Here is a 17,732-nt window from a genome sequence, read left to right on the forward strand (position 1 = left end):
GTCCTTTAAACAAACCTGGTACAATGCAAAGTTCAGGCTGATTGCAGAGAGCATCTGTCAAAGATGTTTGATTTGTCAGCAGTTCAATACTGGAAAGAAGACAGTGGTGTGCCTAGGAACAATAGGCAGAGAAGGAGGTCCTTTTACCAGAATGCAAAGAGATTTCATTGAAATGCCTCAAGTGAACAGATTGAGGTATGTTCTAGTAGTAGTCTGTTTGTTTTCAAGATGGGTGGAGGCCTATCCGACTAGGAGAAATGATGGAATAACAGTGGCAAAGTTACTGTTAAGAGAGTTGATTCCTAGGTACGGGTTCCCAGTGACAATTGAGTCAGACAGAGGTGGACACTTCTACAATGAGCTCATGGGTTTAATTTGTGAAGCATTGAGCATACAGCAGAAGCTACATTGTGCATACAGACCAGAGGCTTCTGGTGTTGTTGAGCAGATGAATGGCACAATCAAAAACCGAATTGGTAAGATGTGTTTAGCCACTGGAATGAAATGGCCTGATGTCTTGCCTCTAGTGCTAATGACTATTAGGTCTACTCCAGATAGAACAACCGGGTTGAGTCCACATGAAATGTTGATGGGACGTGCGATGAGACATGCTTTTGTGCCTGTCAACAAGTTGATGACAATAACTGATGACATGATTTTGGATTACTGTAAAGGCATGGCTGACGCAGTTCATTCTGTGTTTCACCAGGTTGGAGAAGACGCTACAACACTTGAAAAGAAGCAAGCCCATGATCTGAGTCCAGGGGACTGGGTGAGGATAAAAGTAAACAACAAGAGGACACTGTTCCTATAGCAGGGTGCAAAAAGTCACCCATGCTTCGGGGTGCAAAAGTCACCCATATAAAATTAGAGGAAACAAAGGGGGGGGAAGAAAGAGAGTCCTAGGAGTGAAGGACCCATAGAGAGGGAGAGAGAAAGAAGGATCAATCTTTGTCCTTTAGTGCCCTCACACACCCCAAGGGATGTCATGCTTCATCATCGGGCAATTGCTCCTCGTAGGGCCGGCGCTGCAATTCCCTACGGGTCCCCCGAAGGGTCACTTTGTCGGAGATCTTTTAGGACTGCCGGATGGTGCATGAGGGTGTGTGAAGGGTGAACTGAGGGTAAAGAGGTGCGTGCAAAGTAGTACAAAAATATAAATTCCAATTCCAGGGTAAACTTGCAGCGTAGTTGTAAATATTTTACCCTTTACAATAAAAACATCGCCCCAAAGGCACACTATGCCTGGATGTCAGAGGTCATAGGTCAACATGTTTCGCGCCTAAGTCGCCATAAAGGTCAGTGGCGCTTCCTCAGGACCAAAATCATCAATAAAGTGTAGTGCACGTGAACCAATATACATTACGTTAAAATACCCTCTTTTTTCTTCGGTCAGGGCAGTGCAAAGTTCTGTATACCCTCATTGTGGCTACAGTTGTGTTGTCGAGACTGCTCATGACCGTGCCTAGGAGAAAGAAAACGATATCAACCACAGTTGTGGGCTTCAATGAAACTAGATGTTTCATAATGTATAAACACTGTGTATACATCGTAGACAAAAGAAACAGAACAGGCACACGAAGCAAGTTAAAAATAGGTGCTGCATTGAGCCCCAATCATATATGGTATCATAAGCGATATGACGCGACCTTACTCCGTGCATAAGCTAATTTAGCCAAAATGTACCATGCTCGGGTGGCGGTACCCCCAAAGTAATGTTACTGAACTAATAACATACAAAGCTCTCTATTGTAAAGGGAGATGCTTACCTAGCAATGTAAATATATGACTCCTCTTGGCAAGAGCAATGGGTGCCCGCATATAACCGGGCTGTAAAGACAGACAATAACATTTTGTCATGAAACCCAAGGTACTTAGTGCACTGAGCAACTTGCTCAGAATATTACAACACATAAAAAGCGCTTTTTAAGAAAATTCTCCACTTACAATTTCATACGGGTGTTTCTTCTCTAAACCTGCCCCGTCCATGCGTATGCCGCCAATGAACTGATCATGGCCAAACGCGATACTAATAAAGTAGCGGGATCAGGTGTATGGGTGGATACTCCTTCCGGGATGTGCTCAGGGCTACCAAACTCAGGGGGGCGCATGCGCAAGTACACAGATGGAATGCGCATGTGCATACGGGGAGAACTACTCCCCAGTATCTGGATACCGACTATCAGATTAACAATACGTTAATGGGGAATTGCTTAAGTGACAAATGCTGACAACAAGTGATCCCACAATATTAGCCGGTAATACATTGTAAGGCTAACTCACGCTAGACGGACCCTTCTATGGATGCTATTACTGGGCAAAAGACCCATCCAGTATGTGATTCAGGGCGAGTATGTGTAGTCAATAGTTGGTCAATAAGTCACTACTTTTTTGGGAAATATTTACTGTCGAATGGGACTTTATGGGGCTAAATCTAGGGCCAAAAAGGCTCTGCATGCACATGTGAACCCCACCCCAGAAATCACCAATACAGTCAGATAAAATGGTGGGCTAGACCTTCAGCCAATACAGGTGTTTTGAGGCGAAGTCCGACCTCCTTATAATTTAAAAAGGTAGTGTCTCGTGTGTCTGAGAGCAGTGAAAAAAAGGAAAGAAGCACTAATATGGTCCCTCGGCTGAGCCGCCGTGCATTAAATATATCAAAAAAGAGAAGGGGGGGACCTAGGAGCTAATGAAGGTCCAGTGTCCATGCTCCTAATGCCTAAATAAACAACAAGAGGACACTGTTCCTATAGCAGGGTGCAAAAAGTCACCCATGCTTCGGGGTGCAAAAGTCACCCATATAAAATTAGAGGAAACAAAGGGGGGGGGAAGAAAGAGAGTCCTAGGAGTGAAGGACCCATAGAGAGGGAGAGAGAAAGAAGGATCAATCTTTGTCCTTTAGTGCCCTCACACACCCCAAGGGATGTCATGCTTCATCATCGGGCAATTGCTCCTCGTAGGGCCGGCGCTGCAATTCCCTACGGGTCCCCCGAAGGGTCACTTTGTCGGAGATCTTTTAGGACTGCCGGATGGTGCATGAGGGTGTGTGAAGGGTGAACTGAGGGTAAAGAGGTGCGTGCAAAGTAGTACAAAAATATAAATTCCAATTCCAGGGTAAACTTGCAGCGTAGTTGTAAATATTTTACCCTTTACAATAAAAACATCGCCCCAAAGGCACACTATGCCTGGATGTCAGAGGTCATAGGTCAACATGTTTCGCGCCTAAGTCGCCATAAAGGTCAGTGGCGCTTCCTCAGGACCAAAATCATCAATAAAGTGTAGTGCACGTGAACCAATATACATTACGTTAAAATACCCTCTTTTTTCTTCGGTCAGGGCAGTGCAAAGTTCTGTATACCCTCATTGTGGCTACAGTTGTGTTGTCGAGACTGCTCATGACCGTGCCTAGGAGAAAGAAAACGATATCAACCACAGTTGTGGGCTTCAATGAAACTAGATGTTTCATAATGTATAAACACTGTGTATACATCGTAGACAAAAGAAACAGAACAGGCACACGAAGCAAGTTAAAAATAGGTGCTGCATTGAGCCCCAATCATATATGGTATCATAAGCGATATGACGCGACCTTACTCCGTGCATAAGCTAATTTAGCCAAAATGTACCATGCTCGGGTGGCGGTACCGCCAAAGTAATGTTACTGAACTAATAACATACAAAGCTCTCTATTGTAAAGGGAGATGCTTACCTAGCAATGTAAATATATGACTCCTCTTGGCAAGAGCAATGGGTGCCCGCATATAACCGGGCTGTAAAGACAGACAATAACATTTTGTCATGAAACCCAAGGTACTTAGTGCACTGAGCAACTTGCTCAGAATATTACAACACATAAAAAGCGCTTTTTAAGAAAATTCTCCACTTACAATTTCATACGGGTGTTTCTTCTCTAAACCTGCCCCGTCCATGCGTATGCCGCCAATGAACTGATCATGGCCAAACGCGATACTAATAAAGTAGCGGGATCAGGTGTATGGGTGGATACTCCTTCCGGGATGTGCTCAGGGCTACCAAACTCAGGGGGGCGCATGCGCAAGTACACAGATGGAATGCGCATGTGCATACGGGGAGAACTACTCCCCAGTATCTGGATACCGACTATCAGATTAACAATACGTTAATGGGGAATTGCTTAAGTGACAAATGCTGACAACAAGTGATCCCACAATATTAGCCGGTAATACATTGTAAGGCTAACTCACGCTAGACGGACCCTTCTATGGATGCTATTACTGGGCAAAAGACCCATCCCGTATGTGATTCAGGGCGAGTATGTGTAGTCAATAGTTGGTCAATAAGTCACTACTTTTTTGGGAAATATTTACTGTCGAATGGGACTTTATGGGGCTAAATCTAGGGCCAAAAAGGCTCTGCATGCACATGTGAACCCCACCCCAGAAATCACCAATACAGTCAGATAAAATGGTGGGCTAGACCTTCAGCCAATACAGGTGTTTTGAGGCGAAGTCCGACCTCCTTATAATTTAAAAAGGTAGTGTCTCGTGTGTCTGAGAGCAGTGAAAAAAAGGAAAGAAGCACTAATATGGTCCCTCGGCTGAGCCGCCGTGCATTAAATATATCAAAAAAGAGAAGGGGGGGACCTAGGAGCTAATGAAGGTCCAGTGTCCATGCTCCTAATGCCTAAATAAACAACAAGAGGACACTGTTCCTATAGCAGGGTGCAAAAAGTCACCCATGCTTCGGGGTGCAAAAGTCACCCATATAAAATTAGAGGAAACAAAGGGGGGGGAAGAAAGAGAGTCCTAGGAGTGAAGGACCCATAGAGAGGGAGAGAGAAAGAAGGATCAATCTTTGTCCTTTAGTGCCCTCACACACCCCAAGGGATGTCATGCTTCATCATCGGGCAATTGCTCCTCGTAGGGCCGGCGCTGCAATTCCCTACGGGTCCCCCGAAGGGTCACTTTGTCGGAGATCTTTTAGGACTGCCGGATGGTGCATGAGGGTGTGTGAAGGGTGAACTGAGGGTAAAGAGGTGCGTGCAAAGTAGTACAAAAATATAAATTCCAATTCCAGGGTAAACTTGTAGCGTAGTTGTAAATATTTTACCCTTTACAATAAAAACATCGCCCCAAAGGCACACTATGCCTGGATGTCAGAGGTCATAGGTCAACATGTTTCGCGCCTAAGTCACCATAAAGGTCAGTGGCGCTTCCTCAGGACCAAAATCATCAATAAAGTGTAGTGCACGTGAACCAATATACATTACGTTAAAATACCCTCTTTTTTCTTCGGTCAGGGCAGTGCAAAGTTCTGTATACCCTCATTGTGGCTACAGTTGTGTTGTCGAGACTGCTCATGACCGTGCCTAGGAGAAAGAAAACGATATCAACCACAGTTGTGGGCTTCAATGAAACTAGATGTTTCATAATGTATAAACACTGTGTATACATCGTAGACGAAAGAAACAGAACAGGCACATGAAGCAAGTTAAAAATAGGTGCTGCATTGAGCCCCAATCATATATGGTATCATAAGCGATATGACGCGACCTTACTCCGTGCATAAGCTAATTTAGCCAAAATGTACCATGCACGGGTGGCGGTACCGCCAAAGTAATGTTACTGAACTAATAACATACAAAGCTCTCTATTGTAAAGGGAGATGCTAAAAGTACACAGAAGAAGAAATTGCTTGGTTCCGAGGTGGGGAAGGCCAAGACAAGTTATTCTGACTACAACAACTGCAGTGAAGTGTGCTGGTGTGAAGAACTGGGTTCATGCAAGTCATACTCTGAGAGTTCCGAATCCAAAGGATGGGACTGGTTAAGAGTATTTTGAAGAGTCAGATTCCAGTGATGATGCAGAAACTGAACCAGTGAGAAGAAAAAAGAATCCTGAAAGGGGGGAAGGAGAAAGAGAGTCAGGTGATTCTTTTTTCTTTCCAAGAGAGACTTCAAGAGAAACATTGAGGGTTTCAGAGGAGAGATCGGGTTCTGTAAGAGGGCCTGAAGTTCCAACAAGCAGTGGAGAAGAAAGAAGAGAAAAGAACAAATCCACAGGGACTACACCTGAATCAGATGAGGAGGTTGAAGATCCACCTGAGATTACACCTGAAGAAGCGGGGTCAGAAGAAGATAGAGAGGGACAGATTGCGGAAGACCCCCGAGGAGGTGTAGGGAACATTCCTGATAAGCTAGGTGAAGGGACAAGTAGACAGCAAGAAGATTGCGTGTCGGAGACCCGAGGAGGGACAGAAATAGGGAAATCTCAATCGGTGGTGGAAAAGACTGTGGAGCAAAAGAAAATTGTTCATGGACAAGAGGCAAATGAAACAGAATCAGATGAGAGTGAGAATGAGAAATCAGAGGGTCGAGTTCTGAGAAAGAGAACTTGGATCGGAGAAAGAAATAATAAAGAAGTGAGATCGAAAAGGGTTGTAAGAGGAGATCTCTGGCCTAACAGGATAAAGAGACTGAGATATAGACTGACACGAGCAAATTCATCGAAAGCTGAACAGGTGAACGAGGTGTCCAGTCAGAATCAAGCAAAAGGCGATAAGCTAAAGGACTCAAAAGAACCAGAGGAGATCAAGAGAATCAGAAAACGTAACCAGAAGTATAGGTCACCGGAATGGACGTACGTGGCACTGTCTGAAGGTGAAGAGGCAGAAAGTCAAGGAAATCCAGAGGGGACCGTACGAGAAGTGGTTGAGGAGGAGAAAACTGTTGGAATCCTGAAAGTTATCTTGACTGACATTGCTCAGGATGTTGTTGAAGATCTGATACAATTCGATGTTGCTGAAGAAGAAGTGAAAAGTGATGAAAATCCAAATTGAGTGAACTGAAGGAGTCACTTGGAGAAGAGTGAAAAGAAGAAAGTCTGAAATTAGCTGTTTGAGATAATATAGGGATCTAAAATTTCAGTAGTGGAGTAGAAGAGGCTAAATCAAAAGACGCTGCCAAAGTAGTAAAATGGCTAACACAGAGAATAATCAAAGTAGATGTGCCTTCTTGAAAAGATGGTGTAGAATGTGCTGCTGCTGTACTGGATTATTAATGCTGTTATGGGGTGTGCTAGCTTTACTAGTTACTTTTAGAGTTACAATAGATACTTTTGGAATACATGCTGAGAATGTGACTAACTTAGAGAAGAATTCACAGAAAGTAATTCCAACTAGAATTAGTAACATTTACATACATAACGATAGGTCAATTAATGATTTTTCTAGCAATGTTTTTTCAAAGTTGTTGTACGAATATGTGAAGACAATGGAAGTTAGGGATTGCTACGTTTGTATGCAATTGCCTGCATCCGTTTCAGAGGGTGTTACTTATCACCATCTATCAGCTACGTATGGGATTTCGTGTAGTGTTTTGAGTAGTGCTTTTTATTTGTTAGGGAAAATAGATTATGAAATGTCTAACAAAGATAACATTTTTGGGCAATTGCCTATGAATAGAAAGCTGAATCCAGCTAAAGAAGCTAACATTTTTGGTGAGATTTTTATTGAGACAGAAGAATTAACATTAGATTACATTTTTAGAAACAATTTAACTTGCAGTTTGAAAGAAGAAGAAAAGGCTTTCCTAGACATGGTAGAGGAAGGGAGAGTGAGCATGCATGAAAAGGCAGGGAAATATAAAGTGAGTGAGACAATATGGGATATTGAGATGGGAAAGGAATTGAGGAATGGGGCCAGTCCAACTTTGGCTTAAGATGCACCACAGAAGGGTAAACTATGCATTACTAGAAGGAAATCCCAATATGATAGGTATTTTGTTGGGACTAGTGAGTGTCATGATACATACTTTATTGCAACAGGAAGGGGTTTTAAAGGTGGAGAAGATCCAGTTTTCCCCGGAGTGTATTATATTTGTGGGAACAAGGCTTATTACAGGTTGCCTGACCATTGGTATGGCACGTGTTATGTTGGCCTGGTCTTTCCAAAGATTTTTCATATAGATAGGATAGAAGATGTAGAACACATTAATCTACTAACACGTTTTAAGAGAGAAACTTGGTCAGAAATTGTAGGTGATATTTTTGGAGCTTTAATTCCAGCAGTGGGAATTTCTTTAAATGCATATGGAATTCGGAAACTGTCAACAGTGGTGGATCGCTTATCGACAAGTACCGCTGGAGGGTTTCTTTTGGTAAATACGGAGATGATTGCCGTACGAGCCATGTCTATGCAAAATCGACTTGCCCTTGATATTCTATTGGCCAAAGAGGGTGGAGTCTGTGGAATGCTGAAAGGTCAACATTGTTGCACTTACATTCCTGATGAAAGCAAAGATCTAAAGGTCTATATCAAAAATATTACTGATTTGCATGAAGAATTAGTACCACTGGAAGCTGAAAGTATCTGGACTAAAATAGCTAATAAGATAGTTGCTGTTAAGAGTTTTATTGCTAAGATAGGTAGTACCATTATTGGTAAAATATTATTTCCTTTGACATGTGTAATTGTTGCTTTATTGATATTAAGATTGGTGTGTTTGTGTTGTAAAAACAGGGGAGGGAAAAAGAGAATAATTAGAGGAAATACTGAAAAGAAACGAAAGAGGTCAAGGAGAGACCCACAAGAAATAGAATTAGAGGAATTGAGGGAGACTGTTTATTTGGAGTCGAAAAGGGATGATGAAAGAGAGACTGGTGTGTAACATGTTTATGTTGTTTGTAAACGAAAAGACATTTGAATTTCTCCTAAGAAATGGGACTACATTTTTTTTTTGGGTTGGTTTTTGAGGTGATAATATATCACCAAAGGGGGGATTGCTGGAGCAGAGTTTTCTATTGAAAATTTATTGAGATTTAAACTCCAGTTTTGTTTATATGTCATAATTAAAATTACTGATAATTAATCATTAATTACTAATTCTGTTCTTGATTAATCAACATTACTAATGAGAGAACTACACGTGGGAATGCATTTATGTTGCCTAAATTAATACATGAACTAGGTTGGTGTGCAAATTAATTAAATATGTGTGGCTAAAGTGCTATTTGTTTCGTGTTTGCGCTTTTTAAGATAACGTGCTTTAATGCTTCTTTGTGTTGCAGATGGCTAGGTAATTACATACACATAAGGGTATTAGTGGGGATTAACACTGTATAATCATTACGATGTGGTAACGTTGTTTTGTGTTTCTTTTAATTAAGATGGTCCGTTTTGGCCTAATCCAAGATGGCCGATATTTACAGCCTGCACTCGAGTGATTGAAATGTGACGAGAGGCCTCGCTGAACATGGTTGGAAACCACCTGACCATGGCCTCTGGCTGTATTAAAAGTTTCCGTGAGGACAGCAGCTCCAGGCTCGCTGCCAGTTGCCCTTGGAGAAGAATAAAGCCACAATGAACTCTGATGAACTTGCGGTGGCTTCACTATGGTTCCGAGGAAAAGCATTCATGAATGTAACATTTTCTAGCTTGAGTTTCCTTCTTCCGTGTTTTTATTTTTGTGATTTTTGGGAGCGGAGATTTTCTGAATTTTGCAAGTCAACATCCTTTCCTGCTCGCTCTGCTCAGAGGCTCAACGGACCCTCTTCCTAGGAATGTATTGCCTAAAAATCAAGCAGCCCTTGAACAAGACCAAAGACTCATCCACTGCTATTTCTTTCCCTGGAGCATAGATCTCAGAAAATCGATCTACAAAATGATCAATGACAGGCCGAATCTTAAAAAGACAGTCACACTCAGGGTGATTTTGTGGCAATGCTAAACCATTATCGACAAAATGCAGCATCTGAAGCAGAAGCAAATACCTATCACGACTCATGACTGCCGGAAATATAGCCGTTGCCATCAAGGGACTAGTAGACCAATATGAAGACAATGATGGCTTCCTTAGCAAGCCCGTCAAAAAAGTTAAACCCAAGAACTTCTTCATCTCTTCCAGATTTGTGGGAGTCCACCGGGTAGCTTTAGAGTGGGGCCTAAGGCTGGCACTGTTGTCCCTCAAAAACTGTTCGGCATACAAATTAGTCTGCTCAACAATCTCTGCCAAAAACACATCGTCCATAAACAACTGAAAAAAATGTATTGGCAAAAAAAATCTGTATTCACTCTCCACCCTGGAACACCAGTAAATTCTGACAATGCCGGCTGCACCATGCCTGGGGCAACCCAGAGGTCATCACTTCCAACTGGAAGCCTTGCAGCCCCAGGCTGCAGCCTAGATGCCTCTTGCTGCACTATCGGCACATCAATGTCCTCCTCTAAAACAGGAACTTCATCCGCACTAAGAGAAGCTTCATCCGCACTGACAGTAGCTTCATCATCCGATGATTCCATGTGGAGAGAAAACTCACTGCCTGAATCTTCCCCTCCCTCCTCTGCCTCAGATGCTGAGTCAGTCTCTGAACCATGGTCAGAGGAAGACTCAAAAAGCATCCCAACAACCTGCTGAGCAGTAATCCTGCGGCTAGCCATTATACTTACTAAGAAAGGAGACTGCACAAACAAGTCAACAACAACCAACACTGTGCAAAATAAGTAAGTTAAAAAAGTGTGCCTTTATCACAAAGATCTATATATTCAAAGACAATACGATGCACTTGCAAGAGACAGCTACACTCACCAGCATCTACTCTGCAGAGAAACAGCAAAAACCAACGATATCCCACTAGAAAGATAAAACAATACCAATTACTCACAAGACAACAAAATACACATCGAGCACACATGCAACAAGTTTTTGACACTCAAGACACAGAAGCCAAACATACTGCTATTATTACACCATTGCAAAAAACACATTTACTCATTTACATTACATTACATTACATTGTACAAAAAAGAGTCTCTTACCAAACACATGCAACTACACAAACAGCAGAACCACCAGTAACGAAAACGCAACCTGGAACAGTCTAAAGAGCAAAAGCCTTGAACTAAAACAAAAAGGGAGAAATAAAGCATTACAATTAGCACAAGAAATAAAACAATTAACATTTTAACATGCTATGTCACTACCCAAATAGTCAATCTGCCGATGGGCCTTCAAATAGGGCTGTGAAAAATGGGGGTTGATCTTGCCCAAGGGATCGGTTGAGGTTGTCTGCAAGGCCGATCTGTCCCCCAGGTGGGGCAGAAAACAGCAGACAGAAATGTGCCCCCCTTGCTTAAGAAATAAATCCCTGGTGCCTAGTAGGAGTTTCTGCCTCCCCCCTCCCGCCTAGGGCAGGAAGGCCAAAAAAGGGGCAGATCTGTCCCCAGGAGGGGCAAAAAAACAATTTACCAAATTATTCCCCCTTGGAAGCAACCATGTCGCTTCCATTACACACAAAACAAAATCCCTGGTGCCTAGTGGATCTTCTGCCCCCCGTGCAAAAAGGCCACAAAAACAGCAGAATACACACATAAAAAAAAATCTGCCGCCTGGAAGCGACCCTTGCCCAAGGGGTCGCTTCTAATTTCTTTATTTTTAAATCCCTGGCTCTAGTGGGCTTTTCTGCCCCCCCCTCCCCCCACTGGCCAGAAACACCAGAAAATGCAGGCGATCTGGGGGGACAGAAAAGTATTTAAAATTATTTAGGCCCATAAGGAAGCCCCGCCTGGGGGAATAAAGGCCGAATAAACAGACCGATCTGCCCCCGGGGGGGGGGGCAGAATATACTTTTAAAACAAATATGGCCCCCGGAAGCGACCCTTGCCCAAGGGGTCGCTTCCATTTCAAGTTTTAAAACCTCCCTGGCTCTAATGGGCTTTTCTGCCCCCCCCCCCCCCCCCCCCGGGGCCAGAAATGCCGCTGTGCGCGATCGTGCAGCAGGAATGCCCTGCACTGAGACATCGGGGAGAGGAAACACTCTTTCCTCTCCCCCGATGCCTCAATGTGACCGGATCTGCCCCCCCCCCCCGTCCCCACCGGAACCCAAAACTCACCTCTTCTTCCTATGGACGCCTGGAAACAAATGGTTTCCAGGCATCCAGCGCTTCCTGACGAGGTCGGCGCGCGCTGATGTCACAGGATCACCGAGTAGGGGGTCGGGGGTGGCAGCGGAAGCTCTTCTGCTGCCATCCCCCTTTGTGGCACAATGTTGGGCTGCCCATGGGGGGAGCGCCAGCGCTTTCCCCATGGGTGGGTGCTATGACGGAGCGGTTCCGTCATGAGCACACGCCAACTGTGTCTCATGACGGAACCGCTCCGTCATGAGCACTGAAGGGGTTAAGCTCCACCACTATTCGTCACCAAAGAGCAAAACAAACATGCATTAGCAAAATATATCTACTGTGTGCCATAACCCTATTAATGTAAAGTGAAGCACAAACGTACTGTTGGAGTATATTCTCTGTAAAAAATAGTCATTCGAATAGGTGTGTTCTTTAATATTTTCATTATAATGTTACAAATTGTAGTTCTCATTCACATTTACACTTGTGCATTTTTTTTTTTTTTTTTTTTTTTAAAAAACCTTTATTTTAGATCAGTGACACAGCTATTCAGCCGACAACCCGGAGGTACGGCAGCTTTAGAGATTCAACACGTGCTTGCGTCCACATATCAATGACAGGAGAGCCAAAGGTTCTATTTTGCATAAACATAAATACAACCCCAAACACAAGCAAGGCGAAAGGTACTGTAAACACCAAGAGAGGTTCCCATCAGCGGGGACGAGCCCCATCACGTCCAACAGGCACAGGTCTATAGTAAGGGAAAGGAGGGAAAGGCAGAGACTCTAGAAACAATCACATATCAGCGGGAAAGCCAAAGCCGGAAAAAGACTAAGGGGAAAGTTGCTCCTCAGGCGGATCCGGGTCGGGGGGGGAGGCATATGTCCCCTCTGTACTGGTTCCATGGCCCCCACACAGCGTGCCATTTCCGAGGGCGCCCTCGAGCACAATACACTGTCTTCTCCCTAAACATGCTCCAGTCCATGTTTTCCATCCACGCTGTCAATGTGGGCGGCCTATTGGAGCCCCACAGCCGAGCGATATCGCGCTTGGCTACCATATTCCCCAGGGTCACCCACTGAGTCTGTGCCGCGTTGTGGTCAGTAGGACTCCAGACATTCAGGAGACAACATCGCGCCTCAGGCTGCATAACAATTCCTGTCACCTCCCCCATCACCTTGTGGACTTGCCTCCAGAACTCCATAATCGCACCGCATTCCCAAATAATATGGAGGAAGGTACCCACCATACCACAGCCTCTCTTACATAAGCCCTCCTCAAAGAAACCCATGTGGACCAACCTGGGCCCCGTCACATAGACCCTATGGAGTATTTTAAGCTGCACCAGCCGCAGGCGTGCGGGGATAGCGACCTCTTTGGGAGAAGAAACTGCGTACTGCCAATCCTCATCATCTAGTTCAAGGCCGTCCCTGGTCCATTGAGCGCGCAACCCTAGGAGAAGATCCGCCCGAACATTTATAAGTTTCTTATAAATGAGCGAAATCGTGCTCTCTGGCATGTGACCATCCAGGATCCGATCCTCCAACGGAGAGGACTCGGGCACCTTCTCCCCCTCCACAAGGACTGACCGCAAGGCGTGGCGCACTTGAGCATAACGGAAGAACTCGGTGCTCCCCAGCTCGTATTCCTTCTGCAGCTCCTCGAACGACTTTATCTTACCCTTAACCAAAAGGTCTCCAACCCTGGATATGCCGATCAAATCCCATTTCTCGAACCCTTTTGTGCGCCAAAGCTTCCCCAGAATCTCGGAGTCAAACAGAGGGGTGGCAAGGGTAAGCTTACCCCTCCAGCCCAGCGAGTCCGTCGCCACCTTCCACACATGGACGGCCACTCTGGTGGGCCCCGTGAGGGTGAGGTCCGACGATTTCGAATACAACGCTTAATACGGTAATTACCCCCACGGAGCAACCAGCGGTCCATGGCGAAGCCAGGGCTCAGCGCCGGACCATAGACACCATGGTTAATCGCGCTCAACTGGGTGGCCCAGTAATAACGTCGAATGTCTGGAAGCGCGATACCACCGTCGTACCACGGAAGCGTCAACTTAGCGACTGCGATACGCGGACGCCCGTCCCATAAGAGCGCGCGCTGGTGGCTTTCGATCTCACGGAAATAGCTGGCCGGGACCAGGTCAAGAGTATTCTGCAGGGCGTAGAGGAAACGGGGAAGGGACATCATTTTAAACAGTGCAGCGCGGCCAAGGAGGGAGAGCGGCAATCGCCGCCAGCCCGCCACATCCCGCCGCAGGCGCGCCAAGGGAGGGAGCAAGTTCTTCTCGTAGCGCAAGATGGGGTCGGTGGAAATATAGATCCCCAAATACAAAAAGCCCAGCTGGGCTATCTGGATCGAACAGTTACGCGGGACAGGCGGGACATCCCCACACAGGACATACAAGTGTGACTTCCCCCAATTAATGACTAGGCCCGAGTTTCTACCGAAAGATGTCAAGACGTCACAAACCACTACCAGAGATTTCTTAGGCGAGGCAAGATATAACAGAATGTCGTCGGCGTAGAGTGAAATACGGTCTTCGTGGTCAGGCGACCAGCGAATCCCACGTATATCCGGGTGCCACCGTATCCACGCCGCCAACGGCTCAAGAGCAAGGGCAAACAGCAACGGCGACAGGGGGCAACCCTGCCGGGTGCCTCTCCCGAGCTCGAACGGTGCCAACGCTTCCCGTTCACCACGACGCTTGCAAGAGGCCCCTCATAGAGCAGCCTCACCCATCCCACGAATCCAGGCCCAAAGCCGAATTTGGCCAGCACCGCCCACAAGTATGCCCACTCTACCATGTCAAAGGCCATCGTGGCGTCAAGGGACGCCACAATAGCCGGCTCTCGCATCGTACCCGTCCTGGCAATCACTCCATGGAGGCGTCTAAGGTTTAGTGCAGTGTTTCGGCGGGATAAAGCCCGACTGATCCGGGTGGATCAAGTCGCCAAGTACCCGGACCAGGCGGTTCGCGAGAATCTTGGCAAGGATTTTCGGCTCGGCGTTGAGGAGCGAGATCGGCCGATAGGAACCACACCTATCCCGGGGCTTTCCGTCTTTATGTATTACCACAATCGTCGCCAGCCGTTGATCGAGCGGAAGAAACCCGTTCTCCCGCGCCTCCACGAACATGGCGGTCAAGTGAGGAGCCAACTTATCCGGACAAAGCTTGTACAGCTCTATCGGCAGACCATTTGGGCCCGAAGCCTTGCCGGAGCGCAACGCACGGATAGCACCTGCCACTTCGTCTACAGTGATATCACCATCGAGGTCCTCCCTATCTATGGCGGAAAGGCAGGGCAGAGCGATGTCACGCAGAAGATCACACGAGTCCTCAGTCGGTCTATCCGAGACCGAGGCGTATACCGTACGAAAGTAGTCCGAGAAACACCGGACTATACCGTCGGGATCAGTGACAACCTCTCCCCCATCCGTCAACAACTCCGGCACCACACGATTAACACGCTCCTTTTTGTCCACCCATGCCAGCAACTTCCCGGCCTTATCACCAACATCATACAACCGCCCCTGCTGCTCCCTGTGGAGGGTCTTGGCGGCACTAGTCACCAGGTCCCTATACTCCAATTGCTTCAGGCTCAAATTGTGCAGCGTGGACGTCTCAATATCCCCCTCCAAGGCCAACTCTAAAGCCACTATCTCGTCCTCCACTTGTATCACCTCGGCGTCTCTCCGCCGCTTGGCGGCCACTACCAAGGACAAGGCTTCTCCTCTCAGTACAGCCTTAGAAGCTTCCCACAAGGACACCGCGGAGTCAACTGAGCCCTGATTTTCTCGAAAATAGTGGTCAACTGTCTTCAGCAACGCGCTGCGCAGCTTGGGGTCCCGAAAGTACCAGGGGTTAATGGGAGCCACCCTGCCCCCCGCCACCCGGCCTATGTCCAGACGTGCCCACACCGGTGAATGATCTGATATGCCCCGTGCCATGTGCCTAACCTCAGTTACCAAAGAGGCGTGTGCAGCCAGAGTGAGCAGATAATCAATCCGGGAGAGACTCCCGTGGGCCAAGGAATGGAAGGTGTATTGTCGCTGAGTGGGGTGCCGCAGCCTCCAACAATCTACCAGGTCAAAAGTATCAATAAAGTCGGGAAGCCACTTCTGAGCCCCCCCGGTGTCTCTGGGCGGGTACCTATCTAGCATTCCAGAACCAACCGCATTGAAGTCTCCTCCCACCACTAGCATCCCTTCGGGGAGTTCCAACAAGGCCTTGCCCAGATCAGCAAACGTGGAGGCCTGCAAGGCAGGAGGGACATAAACAGAAACCAAAACCAACGTTCTGCCCTCCCACCTCCCCGACACGGCCACAAAGCGCCCCCTATCATCAGCAATGGTGGAGTCGACCTCAAATGGTAGGGAAGCTCTGACAAGTATGCCCGCACCCCTGGATCCCGAGGAAAACCCCGAGTGAGCAATTAATTTGTAGCCCTTTCTGTTAAGTGCATAACACATATTCCCTATAAGGTGGGTCTCCTGCAAGAGGACCACATCTGGCAAGGTCCGTTTAAAAAATTGCAGGACTATACCCCGTTTTATACGGTCCCCTAAGCCATTAACATTCCAGCTGAGTACGTTTAAGCCCCTATCCCCCATCCCTGAACACAAAGAGACCTCCCCCCCCCCCCAGAGTACCACAATCGGACAATTCTGACAGTCATTGCTACGCCTTGCAAGAAAAAACAACAACCCCAAACAACAACCCCAACATCCTGAAACCCCCCCCCCCACCCTGCACCCCTGCGTCAGCTTACAAAGCCCCCCCAACTTGCAGTGTGCCTGTCGCCCTACCAGAAACAAATCTACAAAAAGCACCCCAAGGGAGGAAAGAGCCCCTATCTTCCCCCCGCCGCCCTCCCATTACTGCAATAAGGTGCGAGTCACTGTCCAGGGCTGAATCGAAGCAGGCCAGCATCGAAGGTATCACTTCTGTCCATCCCGGTCGCCTTCCACCCCATCCACGCTGTCCCGGCCGGGCTGCCGCCGAGGGAGTGCATCCAACCAGTCCCCTGCCATGTCCGGCGATTCGAAGAAGAAAGTCCGATCCTCATATACCACACGCAGCTTAGCGGGGAAAAGCATGGCATACTTCAGGTCCATATCCCTAAGCCGCCGCTTCACCCCCAGGAAACTTTGCCTCTGTTTCTGCACCATCTGGGTGAAATCAGGGTAAAAGCTCACAGAGGCATTTTGAAAAGGCACCGGGCCTGTCACCCTCGATGCTTGCAGGATAGCGTCCCGATCTCGAAAGTGGAAGATCCGGGCGACAATCGGCCGCGGGGGGGCTCCCACCTTAGGCCGTCCGCCAGGCACTCGGTGAGCCCGCTCCACCGCGAAAAACTTGCCGAGGCCCTTTGGTGCAAGATGATTCACCACCAATTCCTCAACGAGGAGGTCCACGGAGAGCTCCTCCGAAGTCTCCGGGACCCCAATAATGCGCACATTATTGCGCCGGGCCCGACCTTCAAAGTCCTCGAGCCGGCGGGCGGAGAGGTCATTCGCGGTTCGTAGCTTGCGGACCTCAGCCTGGAGTTCCGAGACATCGTCCGCGAGGCCAGTAGTCTTGAGGTCCAGGGACTTGACCCGCTCATTGGTTTTTCCCAGGTCCGCGCGAATCAAGTTGACATCGACCAAAATCATGTCCACCTTGTGCGCCAGGGTCTCGAACTGTCGCCCAATCGAAGATTGCATCCCATCTATCGCCCCCTTGATATCCTGCAAGGATAACTCCGAGGCTGGGGATGAATCAGCCTTCTGTGCTTCCAGCGACTGTCCCGATCCACCAGGCGACCCCTTCTGCTGGGCATAACGATCCATATTGTTGGATT

General features: G+C 47.2%; 1 long non-coding RNA gene across 1 annotated transcript in view; it reads right to left on the minus strand.

Moving 5' to 3' along the window:
- Window positions 1–8,708: 8,708 nt before the first annotated feature.
- LOC146798455 (uncharacterized) overlaps window positions 8,709–17,732 on the minus strand; it is a 52,650-nt gene continuing 43,626 nt past the window's right edge. The window contains exons 2-3 of the long non-coding RNA XR_014968699.1: window positions 10,795–10,877; window positions 8,709–10,609 (exon numbers count right to left, since the gene is read on the minus strand). This is a non-coding gene — a long non-coding RNA (uncharacterized LOC146798455). The remainder of the gene's footprint in view (window positions 10,610–10,794; window positions 10,878–17,732) is intronic.

This window comes from Triturus cristatus, chromosome 9, assembly GCF_964204655.1.
Source record: "Triturus cristatus chromosome 9, aTriCri1.1, whole genome shotgun sequence".
Lineage (NCBI taxonomy): Eukaryota > Metazoa > Chordata > Amphibia > Caudata > Salamandridae > Triturus > Triturus cristatus.